General features: G+C 44.9%; 1 non-coding gene across 1 annotated transcript; it reads right to left on the bottom strand.

The window, feature by feature from the left end:
* Positions 1-4,596: 4,596 nt before the first annotated feature.
* On the bottom strand, positions 4,597-4,668 carry TRNAE-UUC (transfer RNA glutamic acid (anticodon UUC)). The gene has a single exon. It is a non-coding gene; the product is annotated as a tRNA-Glu (tRNA).
* Positions 4,669-5,519: the final 851 nt, after the last annotated feature.

The following is a 5,519-nucleotide window of genomic DNA, read 5'->3' as shown; positions in this document are numbered from 1 at the left end:
AACGGCTCTAGTGCTCAGAGAGGGTTTGGAAGTTAGACGATTATTCTCATGGGAAAAGTGGGTGACTCCAGAGCTGATAGTGGCCAAGCTGGAGACCTTGTTGGAGATGTTGACAATTCTTCCTGCTGTTCCTGGAGGCTGGGCACAAGGTCCAGGCCGCCACATGCTCCTAGAGACTGTCCCCACGGGGCTGGCGATAATCAGTCACGCCACCTGCTCCCTTCCGATCCGTGACCAACTTGGCTCCAGACAGCTCTCTCTCACTGCCACGGCGCCAAGCCTGAGCCCTCCTGGCAGCACTGCCACAGGGAAGCCGGCATCAAAGAAGGGCAGAGCTGAGAAGGCCCTATGAGATCAGCCAATACGGCCCCCTCTGGTTTTCAGATGGGGCAGCCGCTTGCCCAGGGTCACACGGGAGGCCAGTTCCTCTGGATCTTATCAGATAGTAAAAAGAACGAGCAAAAGAAACCTTGAGATGTGCTAGAAAGGGCCTAGGGGTGGAGGGAGCCCCTTGAAAGAACAGTGAAGCCCTTTCTGAGGCTGACCCCAGAGCTGCTATGCAAGTGATGACCTGGGCAGAGGAAACGACCAACCTTTCGACCAACAGTGCAAAGGTCTTGCGTGGGGACCAGCTTGCTGCTTTGAGGCCAGCGTGGCCAGAGCAGAGTGAGTGAGGGGAGATGCAGTAGAAGGTGGGGAAAAGGCCCAGTCCTGTAGGGCCTGTACACCTTAATGGGGTTTGCATTTCGGTCTAAGTAAGGGAAGGACGCAGCCAAGTTTCAAAAGATGATTCTGATCTGAATAGACAGTGCTGCAAACAAGACACACAAATGGCCAATAAGCACCCGAAAAGATGTTCAAATTCATTAGCCATCAGGGGAATGCAAATCAAAACCACAATGATATCGCTTCACACCCACTAGGATGGCTAGAATCCAAAAGTCAGATCGTAAGCATTGGTGAGGGTGTGGAGAAACTGGAAACCTCAGACACTGCTGGTGGGAATGTAAAATGGTAACACTGCTTTGGAAAACACTCTGACGGTTCCTCAAAGGATTAAACACAGCGTTAGCATATGACCTAATAATTCTACTTTTAGGTATATACCCCAAAGAAATGAAAATTTATGTCCTGACAAAACCTGTACACAAATGTTCAGAGCGACATTATTCATAATAGCCGAAAAAGTGGAAACAACCCAAGTAGCCATCAACTGATGAATGGATAAACAAGATGCGGTATATCTGTACGATGGAATATTACTTGGGCCAGAAAAAAACAATGACGTACTGACTGACACACGCTACAACATAGATGAGACTTGAGGACATTATGCTAAAGCGAAATAAGCCAGACACAGAAGGCCACGCACCGTATGATTCCGTTGGTATGGAATGTCCAGAATAGGCACATCTACAAAGACAGAACGTAGATCAGTGGTTGGGTGGGAGCAGGGGTGGATAGGGAGTGACAGCCAATGTTTACAAAGTTTCTTTTGGGGGTGATGAAAACGTTCTGGAATTAGATAGCAGTAATGGTTGTACAGTTCTGTGAATACACCCAAAGCAACTGACTTGTATAATTTAAGGGGGTGAATCTTATGGCATGTGATTTATATCTCTATACAGCTTTTATGTTTTAAAATAAGAGACCACTCTGGTTGGTGGTGGGGGCAGAGTGGCAGCAGGGAGGCCAGACAGCCAGTAATGCAATCACAGGCTCAAAGGAGGCACTTAGTAAATATCCATGGTTCAGGAAGGCCCTTCTCTTCTGAGCCAGGGTTTCTCAACTCAGCATTGTTGACATTTTGGACAGGTTAATTCTTTGTTATGGGGGCATTGCGGGATGTTTAGCAGCACACCTGCCCTCTACCCGCTAGATGTCAGCACAGCCCCCCACCCCAGTTGTAACAATCAAATATCTCCAGACATTGACAAATGTCCCTGGGGACCAAACTGTGCCCCGTTGCGAACCACTGTTCTAACCCCTCTTACTCACCTGGTGGATTCCTGCTTATCCTTCCAGAAGCATTTCAGATATCATCTTGTCTGGGGAGCCTTCACCCTTCGTCCTCTGAGGTCCCACAGTTTCCTAAACAGCCCCACCTGCATGAAAGCCCCGAGGACACTGTTTACACACCACTCTTCCCCACACCGGTGCAGGGAGGGCATCTTATGTACCTTTGGGTCCCCAGCATCCAGCACAAGGCCTGGCACTTTGGAGGTCACTGCTGTGCCATTTCTTTTCTTTTTTTTAAAAAAAAAAGTAATTTAATTATTTTTTTCTTTTTGTTGGCCATGCCATGCGGCTTGTAGGATCTTCTTTCTTTTTTGACATTTAAAAACATTTTTTTAATTGAAGTATAGGTGATTTACAATGTTGTGTTAATTTCTACTGTACAGCAAAGTGACTCAGTTATACCTACATACATTCTTTTTCATATTCTTTTCCATTATGGTTTATCACAAGATATTGAATATAGTTCCCTGTGCTATACAGTAGGACCTTGTTGTTTATCCATTCTATATACAATAGTTTGCATCTGCCAGCCCCGAACTCCCACTCCATCCTCTCCCCACGCCCCCGGCAACCACAAGTCTGTTCCCTATGTCTGTGAGTCTGTTTCTTTTTCGTAGACACGTTCATTTGTGACATATTTGAGATTCCACATATAAGTGATACCATGTGGTATTTGTCTTTCTCTGTCTGCCTTACTTCACTTAGTATGATAATCTCTAGTTGCATCCACGTTGCTGCAAATGGCATTATTTTGTTCTTTTTTATGGCTGAGTAGTATTGCATTGTATATATGTACCACATCTTCTTTATCCATTCATCTGTCCATGGACATTTAGGTTGGCTAATTATAAATAGTGCAATGAACACTGGGGTGAATGTATCTTTTCGAATTATAGTTTCCTCCAGATATATGCCCAGAAATGGGATTGCAGGATCATATGGCAACTTTATTTTTAGCTTTTTGAGGAACCTCCATACTGTTTCCCATAGTGGCTATGCCAATTTACATTCCCACCAACAGTGTAGGAGGGTTCCCTTTTCTCCACACCCTCTCCAGCATTTGTTATTTGTGGACTTTTTAATGGTGGCCATTCTGAGTGGGGAGACGTGGTACCTCACTGTAGTTTTGACTTGCATTTCTCTAGTAATTAGTGATGTTGAGCATCTTTTCATATGCCTATTGGCCATCTGTATGTCTTCTTTGTAGAAATGTCTATTTAGGTCTTCTGCCCATTTTTTGACTGGGTTTTTTTGTGTGTGTGTGTGGTATGCGGGCCTCTCACTGTTGTGGCCTCTCCCATTGCGGAGCACCGGCTCCGGACGCACAGGCTCAGCGGCCATGGCTCACGGGCCCAGCTGCTCCGTGGCATGTGGGATCTTCCCGGACCGGGGCACGAACCCGTGTCCCCTGCATCGGCAGGCGGACTCTCAACCACTGCGCCACCAGGGAAGCCCTTGACTGGGTTTTTTTTTTAAATAAATTTATTATTTATTTTTGGCTGCGTTGGGTCTTCGTTGCCGCACGTGGGCTTTCTCTAGTTGCGGCGAGCAGGGGCTACTCTTCATTGCAGTGTGTGGGCTTCTCATTGTGGTGGCTTCTCTTGTTGTGGAGCATGGGCTCTAGGTGCACAGGCTTTAGTAGTTGCGGCACGCGGGCTCAGTAGTTGTGGCTCATGGGCTCTAGAGCGCAGGCTCAGTGGTTGTGGTGCACGGGCTTAGCTGCTCCATGGCATGTGGGATGTTCCCAGACCAGATCAAACCCACGTCCCCTGCATTGGCAGGAGGATTCTTAACCACTGAACCACCAGGGAAGTCCAGGTTGTTTTTTTTGTTATTGAGTTGTATGAGCTGTTTGTATATTTTGGACATTAAGTCCTTGTTGGTTGCATCATTTGCAAATATTTTCTCCCAGTCTGTAAGTTTGGACATATTTTTAAGATAAAGCCAACGGTATTTGATGATGGATTGCATGTGATATATGAGAAAAAGAGAACTTTTAAGGATGGCTCCAGGAACCATACTCAACATCCCGTAACAACCCACAATGGAAAAGAATCTGAAAAAGAACACATGTACATATAGGTATCTGAATCACTTTGCTGCACACCCGAAACCAACACAACATTGCAAATCAATGACACTTCAACTTAAAAAATTGATTAAAAACTTTTTTAAACAAATAAAATAAATACAAAAGAAAAGGATGGCTCCGGGATTTTCAGTCTGGGCAACCAAAAGGATGGAGTTGCCAATGAATTGAGATGAATAAGAGAGCAGGTAGGTCAGACTTCGGGGAAGGACAGGAGTTCCATTTCTGACATGCTAAGTATAAGTCAGAGTTCTTCAGAGAAGAGAAACAGAACCATTAGGATATATATATATATATATATATATATATATATAATAGATATTTTTTCATGGCTGAGTAGGTATTCCACTGTATGTATGTACCACATCTTCTTTATCCATTCATCTGTTGATGGACATTTAGGTTGCTTCCATGTCTTGGCTATTGTAAATAGCGCTGTTATGAACATTGGTGTTGATGCTGCCATCTTTATTTATTTATTATTTTAGTTCCATGACCAGGGATCGAACCCGGGCCCCCACAGTGAAAGTGCCGAGTCCTAACCACTGGACCACCAGGGAATTCCCTGAGCCATTTCTTTACCTGTAAAGTGCAGAGATGCATTGCTTCCCCCAGGGTTTCTGTAGTAAGTACTAAAATGTCAGCCAATGGAGTCTGTTGACACTTCCTGACTCTGGCTAGGAGTGTAGACTCTGAATTTAGATGGCCTGGGCTTGAATCCTGTGTGACACTAGGCAAGTGGCTGAAGGTATCTGACTCTTGGTTTCTTCTCTGTAAAATGGGCTATTGATAGTACCTGCCTCATAGGGTTATCACGAGCACACAGTAAGAACATAACCAATGCCAGATATTAGTGGTATTAAAATTTTAGTATTCCTTCTTCCTTCTAAGGTGCCTGCCAGACCTCAACACAGAGGTGTCCTTATTACTGACAAACATCCATGCGCCAGCCCTGCCCTGGGTGTTGGCCAGGAGGAGGTGGGAGAGGGTGGGGTATATTGTCATTAGAAGCCAGACAGTTCTATGTCTGCTAATTATTATAGTATATGCTCATTGCATAAAACCTGGAAAGTTCAAAAATTATAAAGAAAGAATAAATCTCCCACTGGCAAACACTGTTAACACCATTTGACTTATCTCCTTCCAGTCTTTTTTATGTGCTTGTCACCAATTTGTGCCTATGCCATATATACGCATATGCATAAGCATAAGCATGTCCCCATCCACTGAGAACTGTCCATTTTTCTTAGAGAAGAGACTGGTGGTGGCCAAGGGGGAGAGGGTTGGGGGAGGGATGGAGGGGGAGGTTGGGGTTAGTGGATGTAAGCTGTTATATATAGAACGGAAAAGCAACAAGGTCCTATGGTGTAGCACAGAGAACTATATTCAATAGCCTACGATAAACCATAAT

Source organism: Lipotes vexillifer, unplaced genomic scaffold, assembly GCF_000442215.2.
Source record: "Lipotes vexillifer unplaced genomic scaffold, Lipotes_vexillifer_v1.1 scaffold621, whole genome shotgun sequence".
NCBI lineage: Eukaryota > Metazoa > Chordata > Mammalia > Artiodactyla > Lipotidae > Lipotes > Lipotes vexillifer.
This window is presented reverse-complemented; position numbering and strand designations above follow the sequence as displayed.